The 17,500-nt window shown below is 38.2% G+C and overlaps 1 long non-coding RNA gene across 1 annotated transcript in view; it reads right to left on the bottom strand.

The window, feature by feature from the left end:
• LOC125044022 overlaps positions 1 to 17,500 on the bottom strand; it is a 24,551-nt gene that overhangs the window by 5,211 nt on the left and 1,840 nt on the right. The gene's annotated exons all lie outside the window — the stretch shown is intronic.

The following is a 17,500-nucleotide window of genomic DNA, read 5'->3' on the forward strand; positions in this document are numbered from 1 at the left end:
ATCTAAATTATATGTAATTATCTTAGTCATGTTCTAGGACCATGGCCATTATAGGCTAAATTTTTAAAATCTTTTTAGCTAGAATCTATGCTCTAAATTATGAAAAAATGAAAATCTTTCAGTGTCCATGCCCCACTTTAGTATAAAGCAGTATCCCAAACAATACCAAGCAAATATCGGGTATGGATTAAGATCTTTCACGACTTCTGACAAAAAAAGGAAATTGCTGGCTGATTTTAGACGATACAATATTTACACATACATACAAGACCTGCCATTAGTGTAGTAAAGATTTACCAGTAAAGAACAATTGCAGCTTACAGTATCGTACCAATGGAGCTTCACTCTATCAAATCGACTCTTTATCTGGCCAAGCTGACGTGGCCAAGTGCCAGGATTGGTCAGTCATGATCCAGTACCTACAGCAATCCTCCTTTGCAAAGGCGGTGAAATGATCTTTGTCAATTTTGTGGATTCCTGACTTTAAATGGAAGATATACATCATGTCTTAACGTCTCAGGCAGTGTTTGTTATTGTCTTGTCCTCACTGATGATAGGGAAGGTTTGGTGGTTTTGTTTTCTCTTCTTGTTAACACATGGTAATAATTCACTGAAACTGTCATGGTTAAAAATGAGGGGGGGGGGGGGGGTGCCCATGAACATTATTTTTTGGCAGTAGGTGCAGTAACGGCACCATGTTTCTTCACTGATACTGGGCCATACAAGTGCAGGTTAGGTAATGCATTAATTTGTTTCCAAGGTGTATGTTAGGCCTCAAAGCACTCGTAAGGAACAGATAGGTGGGATGTACGGGTATGAGTTGCCGTAGAAATACACTAAGGAGGTATCATGGGGAGTCTAAAGACTCACTCTTTTCAACTGGAGCAAATTCTCATGGGGACTGCAGATAGGTGAGGTGTCCTAATGATATTCTTCGCTGTCTAAATAGCAGTCTACTGCATTGTCAATAATGTTCACTAATGTAATGGTAATACACATAGGTGCTGTAAGATTCGCTATGATCATTTGTGGCAATTTACCACTGTGTCAGACTTGATCATGATCATGCTGCCATGCCGTTGCCATCAGCTATGTCAAAGTTGATACCAGTGGTACGGTGCCACTAACCATACTGGTACTGATGCCAATGACAACAAACCTGGACAAGGTAGTTGAAGTGCTTCTCATTTCAGAACTACTGGAATGTAGGGCAACGACGAGACGTCGGCAGTCAAAATGTACGACTTCTTGCCACATATGAATGGAAGATGTTAGTCGAGTATGTGTAGCCGCTGGCATCAGCATGGTTGGCGATTTTACAGCTGCTGGTCTCAGTGGCAGCGCAATCATGCATCCTCCTCTCTAAATCGGCCAGATCACACTCGGGCGATTAGGGTAACATAATAGGCCTAATCCCTTATGCGGACATATATAAGGATTGATCTGAGAAATTGTATTAAAGGCCTTGACTGTTCAAGTACTAGAGATACCCATGTAAAACTGTAGATATATTATGTCCATGCATATCATTGTACACTTTAAGTATTTTCATAAAGTGACATGTAAAATTTAGCATTTCTATAGTTGAAATAGTATATGCACTGGTAAAAAATTGCTTGATCATAGATCGAATCACGACAGTACTAATGAATGACATTATATCAATTGCAGTCTTGAACGCATGGCCAAAAGAGGCACTCCCAAGTTTTAAGACAACTCTTTTCTCCTGTAGTTTCATGAAGTTGGAACACTGGAGGCAGGTCCTCTCTGCAGATGTTGGAGATGAGGTTATATATTAAGACAAAATAGTATTTAAATTCTGTTCGAAATTATTTCAAAATTCGACAGAAAACTGAAGGCTTCATGTTCATAGCCTCAAGGGCAATGCAAAAGCAGATACAAATTTTAGATTCGCAAAAGTATCCAGCTATTTTGTAAAATACATACCAAAATTGGACACGCATAATATATATGCATTAAGAGTTTGGGTGAGTTTGTGTTCCAATCTGACTGAAAGGAAACAAGTAATCATACCACCAGTTGTTATCTGATAAGACCACAAAGAACATTCTCAAAGGATGTATCAATGCATTTAATAACTATTTTATAAGTAAATGTACTTATATATTTATGTATTGAGGTCAGGATGCATATCTAAATTGCTCAGTTAAAATACATTCCCTATTTATTTTCCAAGGACTGGTTCCAGGTAAAAATAACTGAAATAGATATTAAACACAATGACGTAATTTTGCCTAAAGTGTAACAATGCTAACACAGGAAATAAAGCAGGAAGCAGTGTTTGTTATCAGAGACTGATAAAAACCCCGTTTCATTGTAAAATCCTTCATCTATTATCAAGGCTGCATTTACTAATGAAGATCTCAAGAACATTAATACTTCACTGCCTGGAATGCCAGATCACTGCTGCTATATCACATATAACCTGATGCTACAATCTGAGGGGTGTGACGGACAGAGTACATTTCACTGGCAATGATTCAATATTGCAAGTCTGAATATTTTGATCTATGTACTACTCTCTCCTCCAGCATGCTTAGATTCACGAAAGTTCTTCTGGCTGCTGCTTTCGAAAATGGTCCTTATGAATCTGCCAAACATAACTGCATAGTCTGGCTTCATTTATACCTTCCTGAATATTTCCCTAGAAGCTGACAAAATATACGAAACACTATCAGGCTTACCAGATTGCAATCTAGCATCTAAATCTAAGATAAGATTCTGAGAGAATAGTATGTCTGAAAATTCCAAAGAACACTCCTAATAACAAGGAGAATATGCCGAATATTGACAAGGCTCAAATTGCTTCATAGAGAAAATAATTTGACAGTGAGGGCTCTTCCGCATCTATGGCAACATTGGACACGACTCAAAAATATGAAGAACCTTAACCTGCATATATGTATATATGCATATGAATATACGTATGCATGTATGTGTATGTATATATCGATAATATATATATATATATATATATATAAATTTAATTAAATATACATGCACACACACACACACACACACACACACACACACACACACACACACACACATAATTGTGTGTGTATAAGTATGTATATATATACAGATATACATATATATATATATATATATATATATATATATATATAAATACACACACACACACACACACATATATATATAGAGAGAGAGAGATGTATATATACGTATGTTATTAATATCCCCATATGCCCGATTCGCAGCTTTCTTAACCTGTTGGTCAGAATGATGCTGATTTCTCAATGTCTTGCAGTTTATTATGCCTCAATTACTCTTTTTTTCTACTGCTAGGTTTCACTGCGTGGAAGGGAACAAGCATCACATGCCTTAAAAGTAGCTGCCTTGGCCCTGTGATCAGATTTTACATTCCAAAAGACAACAAAATACACAGGCATCCAACCCAGAATTATCAACTTGCAAGCTGACATCACTGAAAGCCTGGCTGGAACTCTTGTCACTCTTAGGTGTGGTGGAAGTAGGTCGCTGATAGCTTGCAAGGCAAAGACTCTAATATGGATTGCTTTCTCAGATACGTCGCCTTGACTGCTGTAAAGATGGCATATGACTGTGCAGTGTAAATCACAGCTAACGGAGGCTGATTGCCAACTACAATCTTCCTTCTTCTTACTGCTGCGCAACCTTTGTCTTCAGATTCCGAACCATTTGCGAATATAGTACGTGATCCATAGCAATCTAAGGTGTGCTGTACAAATATGGTATCGGTTTCAGACCTCTCTCTCTCTTCCGATTTGAATCAAATCCAGCAAAGATGACGAACATTTTTACTGCATTTTGCTATTGCTTTCACTGGATGATACAGCTTGTAAACAGAAAAATTAACATAGGATTCTTGTATGGATGACGTATACCTCTGTTTGTATGAAAATTGCTTACACTGAGAACTACATTCTTACACATTTAGAATCTGGTATTCCAATCTTAATATTCCTGATTTTTTCTAGGCTTAAGGAATGGAGAGTTACTCGCCATGGCATGGCTTGTTAACACTTACCTGATAAATGCTCACACATTATTCTCTCAAACCGGCGAATTTCATAAAACTTGTATCCCAAACACTCATGATACATTTGCATTCATCTGGCAAAGCATTTCATGAGGTGGCTCTGGGTGTGGCAGTGTAATATCTCTCTGCATACATGTGTAAATATGCTTTCAGTGTACATATTAACAGTCTGCCAACAGTGGATCTGCTTTATTTAAACAAAACTGGTTTGCTCAATATACCGGTCAAGATACTCAAGTCTGGATGATAAAGACCATGAACGTATGTGCGGCCGAAAATTAATCGGGATGATTATATTATAACCAGTTTTGAAATCAAAATTATCAGGATGTGAGATATAGAATATCCACTTTGCATTTAAGAGATCAGAATGATAATTCATCAACAGTTTTGCTGAATATCTGTGTGCAAGTCTTGATTTCTTAAGATAGTGATTCTGATCGGTGCCAAGGAATGTCTTGGGGTTCAACTAAAAAAATCTCTGCTAAATCAATAAGCCATACTTAATGGGAAAAGTGGAAGAGAACGGTATTATCAACAGAAAGATGTTAAAACTCAGTAGTTCATGTGATGTCTGTCATTGACTCAGGGTATGGCAAGTCTCTACAGAAAAAGAAGAAAAAAATAAAACTATACAAATGTTCAACTTCAATGGCATAAAACATGCTCATCTGCTACTGATAAGAATTCATAGAATCATATATAATGTACAACCTTAAATTTTAAACTAGATAACTAACCTATAACATTCCAAATAAGCTTTATCTGTTTAATGCATGCTTGATTCGCAGGCTCTGAATGTGGTGTTTAAACCTCTGGGTCATTGGGGTCTTTTTCAAGTAATTACTTGAGATATTCCATACTTCTAGTTAGCCTTGAACCTTTGCAAATCTTGCATTTGTATTTTTTGATCTTCTAAAAGCTATGTTAGTAATTCCTCACATAAATAAACTATAAAACAGTCAACATTTCCAGATGTGCTCCTATTTCATTAAAAAAGTAAAATGTGGAAATTATAGTTTTCCTCCCTAAGATGCAGGTTTATAAACATGGGGTTTGTTACCTACAAATATGGATATTTGCTGTTTCAATAGAGCTTCTCCACATGAAGTTTCCTCCATTATGTTCTGTGAAATAATGTTAATTTTCTACTTATGAACGAGAATGTATGCAAAGTCTTAAAACGTTCTCGTTCATTTCCTTGAAGAGCTTGAATTAAGAAAAGTAATAGAAACAGGAAAAATTCTTGCCATTTTAGGTGCCAGAAACCCATATTCATACCATATCTCTTCATACTCTGGTCCTGAGTGAAAGTTGACAAAAGTCATCAAGAGATACTAAAAGTTATTATGAATCTCTTGACTATAATACAAAGCACAATCTAGGCAGAAAGGTTAAGTTCTGTGGTTCTTATCGCACTGATAATTATGGGCTATCAATAAAAAACATATTTTGTATAATCATCTCATTTACGGAAATATTTTAACAAAATGGTGAAAATGAAAATACAAAACAAAGCAGAAGAAAAAAATCAGATTCCACTAGTGCTTTGGTATTTGTGACAAGCAGACTGTGCAATATATAACAATTTCCTGTGAGGAATAAATGTGGCTTCAAGGTCACTTAGTACATATGCTTGAAGAAAGGAAAGGGAGTGGGTCTTAAAAAAAACCCTGCATAGAGCATAGTGCGAATACTTAAGGAGTGTCTAAAATGCATGGTACCCTGGCAGAGAAAATACAAATATAACTTGTGTCACAATGAGCCAAATGAGCATAGTCATAAGAAAAATAATAGCACAACTCTTAAAGACATATTCAACATAAATGTAGTCAGTTCTTTATGTGTTAACTTTATCATTCTGTAAGAAATTGCTAGGTTTATGTAATGTGCTCACAGGAGAGAGCTAAATGATCATATGGTGCAGATCAGGAGAGGAATAGATTCGATTCTTTAGAAAATTTCACACTGAACAAAGATAATGTTATTACACATTCCTTTACCTACATACCTCGGAAAGCTGCCCCCCCCCCCCCTCGAAGATGGTACTTAAGTTTCCTACATATCACATTTTAACATCCTGCTGTCGCATTGAGTGGAAAACCATTCTAAAACTTGATGACTGTTTACATATACATGAAACTTTTCAAATTAACAGCCAATTCAGTGTGTAATTGTCAAAATGGAGACCTGTAAGTAATATATTGTAATACATGGGATCCATTTACTACTTGAATGGATCATTGTTTTTTGGGGAGTAATTGAGTATTGTGGTAGATATATGGCTAGGTGCTGTAGGTGAAGTGGAGAACTACAGGGGAGCTGGAGGCTCCCCAGTCGGCAAAAGACTGGGCAGCATTTTGTTTGCTGCCGCTTGCTGAGGAGCTCTGGAGGATTTCGAGTTGCTGATCTTGGTTCTGGTTCCTAAAGCTCAAGTACACAGGGTTATTTAAGTGGATAGGGAACGAGGGGAGCCTGCGGTCCAATCAGAAAGCCGTGAGGCGTCCATGTCAATCAGCCATGTCTCGGCAGTGAATCGTGAGAAAGGCCTGCTGGTGAGAGAGTGAGGACGAGGTTGTTGGACCTGAGACCCAACCTGGAAAGTATGCAGAGCTGTGAGTCATAGTTCTACAGGTACTTGCCCTCCAGTGAGTGAGCTAAGTGAACAAGGGAAATTCTGAATGTATTACTCCAAGGTCACCAGTGTAGTAGACAAGTTGTACTTACTACCTGAACTGATCATTGTCTCTTTTGGGAGTGTAAGTGCCCACTGGTATGGCCGGGTGTTGAAGGTGAAGTTGGAATTCTACAAGGGAGCCAAAAAGTCCCCAGTCGCCAGATAAGTACAAACATTGTACAAACCCAGAGGCTGGATCTCGGTTCCAGATCCTAAAGCTTAATTTCCAAGAGGCTGTGTAAACAAACAGAGAACAAGGAGAGCCTGCAGTCCAATCAGAGAGCTGTGGGGTGTCCGTGTCACCAATAAGGTCACAGCATTTGGAAATGAGGTGATCCAACCTGGGAGGTATGCAGAGCAGCAAGTGATGAGTTGTGCTGATACAAGTACTCTCCCTCTAGTGACTGATCTCTGTGAGCAAGCGACAAGCCATGACATTTCACTCCAGGTTCACCAGTGTAGTGGATGGGGGTGTATCTGCCAGATGTGAGTGCCCACTGTTTAGCAGGGTGCTGAAGGTGATGTAGAGATCTATATCGGAGCCCATTTGGCGAAGGACTGGGCACTCCTGTGTTGAGGTGCTCTCGAAGATTGCTGATCTTGGTTCAGTCAGTTCAGTTCAGCAAGATTTGTAAAGGCTATCTTTGCCTAGGCCTTACATATATATGGCCCAGGCAACTAATTATAACTGTCTCCAAATGATTCATCATCACTGCTTACGGTGGTGCCCAGGTGTTCCAGCTGCCATTATGTAAGCAAATGGCATAATCTCTCCAGCCGGACTGCTGTGGTGGGTGGCCCGGTCTCAGTTATTGTGTGCTTGCAACTCTGTAGTGTAACAGGGTGTATTTAGCTTACCATAATACTTACAACACCTGCCTGCATAGTCAATTTTCTCAATTGCCATGCGCAGTGGTAGCCTGGTCTGATTCTGTGAAGAATGACTTCAGCACCTCTATAATTGTAGAATGCCAGTGGCCAGGTTCTCGCTTCCTCTCTGTGTAGCTTAAGGAGAATGGCTTGTCTTGTGGCTGTGGACTTGTGCCTTGAGATTTTTTAGCTTAGGTGAATGATCATGGGATTTGAGGGTATACCCCTGTCCATTTCAGCTAATCTGTCAGCAAGCTCATTCCCTCATATGTGGCTGGGGCTGCAGCTGATGATGATTATTCTACCCTGAGCACGAATACTCTGCACTATGGTAAGCACAGTGGTCAAGAGGAAGATGTCATTGGGCATGCTGTGCTGCAGACTGTCATTGGCTGTCCTAAAATCTGTAGGTATAGCCACGTCCTTCCCGCTGGGATGCATGGGACAGGCCTTCCATGATCACAACAGCCTCTGCCATGGGCGAAGAAGCATTGTCTATTACCCTCACGATATGGCATCCCTTGCTGCAAACCTGTGAAGTAGGTTCTACTACCTGGAGAAGTGAAGGCTGAAATGCCCATCTTGGTTTATGCTTCCAGTCTAGGCAGTATTGATTCTTTCTCCTTGACAAGCTCATGACTGAAAATTCGATCAAGGTCTGTGCCCATGACAGGATTCAATATAGTCAGGGCAAAGAGCTACTTGTTAAGGGTAATAAGTAGTTCCTTTTGAGTTGAGGGTAATAACACCCTTGTTGTATGTGACAGCAAGTTTTTTTGTGGCTTGGTAGCAATCAGGGTGACAGAAGAATAATCCACAATGGGACGGGCAGCATGAACATATAATGGTTAGTACTTTGTGGCCTGCTCCTATGTGTCTCCAGGTCATTCATCTCAAGACAAAGTCTGGCTTAGTTTGGTCCACCAGGTACTGGATCTCCTTTGGAAGGAGGCGTTCTGGCTGACCCATACTCCAAAGTACCAGGTGACCTGAACCCACTCTAAGTCCATTCCCTGGATGTGCAGACTTGAACCATGTACACTCTCTAAAAAAAAAAAAAAAGCAACTTTACTTTGAAACAGATGAAACCAAAACGATCACTGGGAGTTGATTTGGACATGTCGGTACTTGTTTTCAAAGCTCAAAACAGATGAAGCTTCATAATGTTTGACTAGTGTTTCGGAGTTGATTTGGCTAGGGACTCATATCATGCCAATATTAGCAATAGAGACCTCATACACCATTTGCATCACCATAATTAAGCTTTACTCTGAGACTATCAACAGACGAAATACCAAAATTAGGTATTTTGAAGCCAGCCATGTCTCTCAGGATCTAGTAATACCAAGCAACTGGATCCATAGAAACAAGGCCAGAAGTGGGCACCCTTCATGCCCGATGAGGAAGATGAGCAAGTAAATGTCATTCGAAACTTATTTATATATGCCATATAAAAGACAAATAAGGAGCTTGCATTGCCTGCGTGGCCGGTAGTTAGTTGCCACGTCCCCTTACCGTGAGTCTTTTTCCTAGTTATTTATTTTTATTATTATTTTTAAACAGTCCATAACTACTACAATGGATGCTATCAACAACACCCAGACTGTCAGAAATCGCTGGGCAGTTTGAGTGGACGCACAGCAGCAGTGGTGGGGAGTTAACGGAGGCGGGCCAGGCAGATTTACGGGGGAATGCCTACGTGGAAATCCTGGACAAGATGTCTCTACCGTCGGCGAGGGCCATGGTGTTATACAAGTTGGAGCCATTTTACCTCGTCCATCTCAAAATCCTAATTTTTGTTTTAATGTAGCCGAGTGAAGTGAACAAAACATTCGTAAAATTAGTTGTTCTGGGGGCATGTTAAGCTATAACCGGATCCATATTGGTGTAATTAGTATAAAAAAAAAAGCAAAAGTATAAACTAGTGGTCCTTGAGGGGGGGGGGGGGGGGGGCAACTAATGCCCTTGTGAGGTATGCGGAGCTGCGGGTTGCGGGTCGTGCTGCGACAACACTTGCATAAACATAAATATATATTTATATGTGCTTGTACATATATATGTATATGTAAGTACATGTGTATATATATATATGTATATGTTTTTACCTATACATGTGTATATATATACACACATACTTGCATATATATATATATATATATATATATATATATATATATATATATATATATATGCACACATATACATACACACATATACATATATCTATATATGTACACACACACACACACACACACACACACACACACACACACACACACACACACACACACACACACACACACACACACACACACACGTACGTTTGTTTTTTACATTAATATCAGATATGTAAAATATTAGCTGAACCTTTCATCCACGGCACAAATAATTTTATTTTGCCAATCGGATTACACTATTACTAATTCAGCAGTAAATCAAAATGAATATTGATATTCACTGTGCTTCTACATAACTGATATTTATGTAAAGAACAAATAGAACAAATAGGAAAATTAATTAAGGAGTTATTTTTGCTAGCAACAGTATGCAGTCTTTCTCCCATGACAACTGAAATATTCTTCGGATGTATTCCAATTTTCCTTAATCAATTCCTTGCAAAACTTCATAACGCCTGATATTGATTAACTGGTTAATTAAGGAACCAAACTTTGGATACTAGTAATTAAGACTAATGAAAAGATAGGGATAAATGGAAAGAGAGGGAATTAGTATAAAGCTTACTAACAGTTTTCTTTAACATTTTAAGTACAATAAAGTAAAATATAACGTGCTAATACATACTTATATAAAGAGGAATAATAATTTTCAACTTAATCTTATAACTACTTAAGGTTTTATTGGTGTTAGATCTTCTCATATTTAGAAATATATGCAAAATGCAATGTTTTTACTTGAATCTTCTTGGAATTGTCTCAAAGATGTACCAATATCCAAACATATTCGTATTCGCCAGTGCACGTGTTCCCGTGACCGAAGAAAAGGTAATATGATCATGTTTAACTCACTGACATGTACTTTTTATGAAGTAATGACTTAAATTCAATGATACAGTATCTCGTTTCAGTTGAGTGACACAGAAAAGGCACTACACATCTTTAAACTTCCAGGCCTATACACATCTGTAAGGTGGAATTTTAGGCTAATAGAGGTTATTGAACTGATTAATCCATTACAAAGCATCAACATTAATTCGTTATGCGAAGATTGTTTCAAGTAGATTTCCTGATTTATCTGATAGTTTAACGTATAAGCATAAAAGGGGAAACAAGATATGACCAGTTACAAATCTGACAAAGTTAAGCAAATGTCCATATAAACATATGCTAAACCTGCCGGATATGTAACTCCATGACTAATATCTATATCAAGTTTGATTTGCATAATAGTAAACGCTACTTATTCGTCAAATTCATAACTCCATACTGCAAATGAAGACGAAGATAGAACGAGAAAAAGGAATAGCTGTGTATTACTCAATACGAAATTGTTTACTTTAATACATCCAATCTTAAGAAAGGAAATAACTGCCAACTCGACCCCAATCCCTCGCGTACTCACCCGCTTCTTAAACAAATGTGCTTAGATATATTTAGATCACTAAAGGCGACTTGGTGAGATGGGTGATTTCAGACCATGAAGTGAGTTGCCAGATTTTTCATTCCCTGAAATTGGATGTAGTGTAATTGCTTTGCTTTTGCTTCCGTTTTAAAAAAATCCTTGTATTAGGGCGTTTTCTGAGAATTTTCCATCACTTACGATAATTCCTAGTAGTTCTTTCCTGGCAGGCTGGCTTCACTGTGTATGAAATTATATACCTATATTAAATCACTTATCAAACTTGTAAGACCATCGTAGACTACAGACAATGCAAAAATATTTATAAACAAAGAAACCCCTATTTCCCCAGGAAATGGTCCTTGGCCTAGCTGAAAGGGTAATAATTCCTCACTTCCTCATTCAAGGTTAGATAAGGCACGTCGACTTCCAGCTTTACACAATGCAGGGGGGGGGGGGGGGGATGATGCACTCTCTAATGGTAATAGGTCATGGAGTAACTTTATAAATAACAAAAAAGTAAATAAATAAATAACTACATAATACATAAGGAAAGGTAATAACATTTAACACTATTTAAACATGTAGATTAATTTCATACCTATGAGGTATATAAAAAATCAAGTATACCGACAGGGTTGGGATAATGGCGATCCATCACAATACTGCCGGGGATAACTATACCAAAAACTTTATCTCTGGTTGCACCATTGGAACACACCCCGAGGTCCTCCTCAATTTAGGTGGTTTTGTGTTCTTAGCAGTACCCTACCTGGAGGAATGTTTTCTTGCATAACTTCATTATTTTTAAATTATTATTTGTATTTCTTTGAGTTGCTTCATTTGAACACATGGCTTTTACTACCAATGAGCAAGTAATGGCAAACATATCAAGGGGGAAGAGGGAATGGAGTTTTGCCTCTCCCATCCTCTCTGATGGACCTGTATAACTCCGTGTATTTGTATTTCGTTGACTCAATTGTGTAGATACCTTTTTCGCTATCTTTATTCTCCTGAAGTTCAAAACAATAAATCTGTAAAAAAAAAAAATGCCGGAATCTAGCCAGGCCTGCGGTCGTCAGAGTGGGCTTGTGAACATTTGCAGTGATGACTTCCAACACCACTAAACATTCTGAAAACAGCCGCTGGGGTAAGGACCTATAAGACCCGGGCAAAGCTGGACTTTACAAATCACTGACCTCAGATGATATACCTTGATATACCAGACCTTGAGAAGTGCAATTGTAATATAATTGGATGAAACTAGGTGGTTAGAAGTGATTTAGGGACAAGGCTGACTCTGACCAGTTAATACCCTGTTTCAGATGGGCGTGAATACAGACCATCAAAGTCCACAGCATTGACCTGTCAAAGAATTCCTTAAGAAAATTGAAGGCTAATCATCCAAAATAGATTTATATGGTGATATAGGGTGGCTATTTTGCTACTCTATAGGAAATGGAGATACAAATCCAAATAATGGGTGAATCTTTTGTATAAGAACCAGCAACCACTGTTAGTTGGAGATGCAAACAGCTTGCCATCTTTGGTTAGTACAGAATACTTAGCCTTGGAATGAAGGCATAACATGTATCTGCAGCGATGTCTTCTGTGAGATCCATTTAATTGATATAGTGCTTGCCTGAATGCACTGCAAGGATGATGCAGTAAGAAATTGGTGAAAAAGATAGGTTCACAATGTCAACAATTTTCTTTTCTTTTTTATTCTTTCCCCTCCTTCACCATCATCACTCTCTCCTTTCATTAGATCCTTGATCTGCAAGTGATAGCATTTGAAATGAGAGCCAAAAGTAGTGTCAATTGCTTGCCATTTCAATTATACAGAAACATCCCAATATACAGCTCCATCGCGTGAGGAGCGCCTTGAAAAGTGGAGGCCTGCTCCAATTCTAATTCTAATTTCTCAACGAGACCTAAGCTGACGATGAGTGGCGCCAGGAGGGTTCAGCGGTACACGAACTGGACCTGTATAATTCACTGTCAGAACCTGGGACAGATATTAAAAGTTAGCGAAGATGACAACTAAATGCCGATACTCTTCGTTTGAATATAGTGACAGCTTTCACTATATGTAACTAAATAAAAGAGCTTTTGTTAGTTAACCTACAGTGTGATGATCTAGGCCTTTTTCTTTCAGTGAAACTTGGTTTTCCTCCATGCCCGAGGAAAGCATTTTAGTCACTACTCTTATCACATTCTGGGGATTTGAAACGTGCCCTCATAACTTTATTGAGGCTTGAGCCATTTTTATCATATATTTATCTGGGTTTTTATTTAGCATAGATAAAAGACCTGTGGTGAACCCTTGTTTTTATGTTTTGGCACACACACACGCACAAAAAAAGTTATTCACTGGTTTTGCTTAAAGTTATTCCTACTATATAAAAACAGTACACAAGCTGCAAACCTTACAGTTAATCTTGAAGCCATTCTGTGCCAGCAGCTGTCAGCTAATCATTTTTTAAGCTTCACTACAACTTCCAGCAAGTAAACTGCAAACGTTATCGCTCTCCAAGAAGAAGAGTTAAAAGTATCTTTTCCTGCACTTTTGGTTGAGAAATTTGCTAAATCATGCTCTATTTCCTGCAGCAGAATTCACACCATATCTATACCCTCCCTGGAGTGGAGGCATGTAGCTGGTGACGCCGGTGCAAAAGCTAATACTTCAGATAAGGCTTGAGGGACCGTCTGCCTGTGGGTCAATAATATCTTTAACCACAAGAAACTGTCGAAAGTCTCCTTCGTCGTTGAAAGCAAGAAGGTGTCATTCTGAGCTCGATGTTCCTTTCCTCTTCTTCTTGAACAATCGAAAAGAACCAGCAGAATGTTCAACAATTAACTAATCAAAGGGATATTATTACTACCCTCGGAAATTTCAGCAGAGTATTTATTCTCTGCTTGCTTGAATTGCAGAGGTAGTATCGGCAACGTGGCAGTGTTTCCGGGCAAGATCATGAGATATCATTTATCAAGTGATCTCAGTAACGACGGCGGGCACATACTCCACTGAATACCGGGAATACGCGATTTTCAGACGACACCATGCTTTCTGCAAATCTAAAGGGTTTTATAAATCCATCTATTCTGATGAGGCTATTCATTCCACCAATTCCCACACGTTTAGTCCGTAAAATGTTCCCATCGTCACTCCATTTATTTTAATTTTTCTTGGGACATCAGGTACAGTGTGATAGTAGTAGAAGGTCACATAAGCGGAATAGCTTTCTCTTTCTGGCAACTGCCAAGTAACAAAAACAAAGTTACGGTAGCTTGCGTAATGTGTCATCCACGTAAGGTACTGTAAATCAACAATGTCCAAGTTCAGATCGTTCACGCAGGTACGAGATATTTCTTACGTAACAGGTAATAGGCGATATATATGCGGTATGAAGAGTCGAGACAATCAATTGAACACACACACGCACACGCACGCGCATGTACACACACACACACACACACACACACACACACACACATATATGTATGGATATATATATGATATATATATGTGTGTGTGTGTGTGTGTGTGTGTGTGTGTGTGTGTGTGTGTGTGTGTGTGTGTGTGTGTGTGTGTGCGCGCGCGCATATACATATACATATACATGAGAGAGAGAGAGAGAGAGAGAGAGAGAGAGAGAGAGAGAGAGAGAGAGAGAGAGAGAGAGAGAGAGAGAGAGAGAGAGAGATCAAATATACATAATCTCTATGTATATATATATATCATATATACAATTTAATCGATAGATATATCAAATATACATAATCCCTATGTATACATATATTATATATATATATATATATTATATATATATCATATATACAATATATATGCACATATATATACACATATATATATATATACGTATACATATATATGCACACATATACATATATACATATATATATATACATATACATATACATATACATATATACATATATACATATATATATACATATACATATATATATACATATACATATATATACATATACACATACATATACATATACATAAATATACATAAATATACATATATATATACATATACATGTATATATACATATACATTTATATAAATACACATGTATATACATATATATTTATATAAATACACATGTATATATATATACATATACTTATATATACATATATAAACATATATATATACATATACATATATAAACATATACATATACATAATATATATATACATATACATATATAAACATATACATATATATATATATATATAAATATATATATACATATATATACACACACAACACACACACACACACACACACATACACACACACACACACACACACACACACACACACACACACATATATATATATATATATATATATATATGTAAACGATCGAAAAAAAAAAATTGAAACGCTGAATGAAATGAAAACAAAAGCTGTTTATAACCAGGCCGGACATGTCCACCTGAACTAATAAGCTACACATGTGGCGACTGTGACGTTCAGGCCACGTGGACTCTGAGTGACCTGGATGAGCGCCGTAGATAAGGCGGTTGGATACGTGACGTGGATCCGGGGATTAATCAACGGAACGAATTCCCTTACAAAACAGAGCAAATCAAGTCCTCGGAAATCACAAACAGATAACTCGGCAGTTTTATTTATTTGCTGTGTGCATGCATTGACGTGTAAGTAAGTACTAACATCCTTATCTATGGGTTCTAGGGACTCATAATTAAAGATAATAATGCGACTTGAGCTCTTCCTGGGAAACCTATCACTGCCAAACCGAGTTGCCTCCCACCCCCCTTCACCCCCCCCCCCCTTCCATAGCTACCAAACCAAGTTACCACCCCCCCCTCTCCTACCCCTATCCCCTCCTTACCCACCCACATCCACCCCTACCAAACCAAGTTACACACCTCCCTACCCCCTCCTCGCCCCCTCTTCCACCCACACACACCCTCTCCCAAAGTTGTGTGGCATAAACATGCTCCGATCAATGAGCATTCCTCGGCTTCGCTAGATAGGACGGACGTGCCGCCGCCGCCGCCCTTGCCGCTTCCTGATCAGGCCACGCTTATCGCTGCCAGAACATCCAGGTTCTGCAGTGGTGTTATCTGCATATTATCTGCCTGCAGCGCTGAGTCTGTGCTGTGCTGGTATTCGGCGGGGAGCGAATTACGGTCACACATGTGCATATTCATATATATGTGTATATGTATATATGTATATATATTAATTATACATACACACAGATACATACATATATGTTTATATATAGATATATAAATATATTAGTCTGTATCCTTTATTACCTCCCAACCATACAGTCTATATGTAAATACAAGTATGGATTTACATAGGCATATATGGATATGTGCATGCATGCAAGCATGCATGCGTGTGTGTGTGTGTGTGTGTGTGTGTGTGTGTACATACATACACAGATATATAAATAAATAAATATGTGAATTAATTAATATATATATATTATATATATAATACATCACATTATGGATAGTTCATCCTGCTGAACAGCCGTGGCATGTCCCCAGAGGAACATGCAATTTAAGCCGCGGAATGATGCGGCAGGCTGGCCAGTTCCTTTCCGCCTCGACCCTGGCCTCAGCACGAAGCCATTTCATACTCACAGTTGAGTCGGCTGGGCACGAACACAGGACCTTGTCATTGCAAAGTCCTCTTTGCTATGGCCCTCTCTATTGCAATTGCCGCGTGGGGATTTGTTCCCGGGGCCGCGAGGGTCGGAGGCCAACGCCTGAACCAATGAACCATTTTGGTGTATGTACGTGTATGTATATGTATATATATACACACATACATATATAATATCTAAATAAATTCATATATATACGTACACACACACACACACACATATATAGTAAGAGATAGTAAGTGCGTATACATGTATGTATGTGTATGTGTGTATATGTATGTATACATACACACACATTATATATATATATATATATATATACATATATATATATACATATATATATATATATATATATATATACACACACACACACATACACATACATAACCTCACACACACACACACACACACACACACACACACACACACATACATAACCTTACACACACACACACACACACACACACACACACACACACACACACACACACACACACACACACTGTATGTATATATACACACATACATACATACATACATACATACATACATACATACATGTGTGTGTGTGTGTGTGTGTGTGTGTGTGTGTGTGTGTGTGTGTGTGTGTGTGTGAGTA

This window comes from Penaeus chinensis, chromosome 35 (assembly GCF_019202785.1).
Source record: "Penaeus chinensis breed Huanghai No. 1 chromosome 35, ASM1920278v2, whole genome shotgun sequence".
Classification (NCBI taxonomy): Eukaryota; Metazoa; Arthropoda; class Malacostraca; order Decapoda; family Penaeidae; genus Penaeus; species Penaeus chinensis.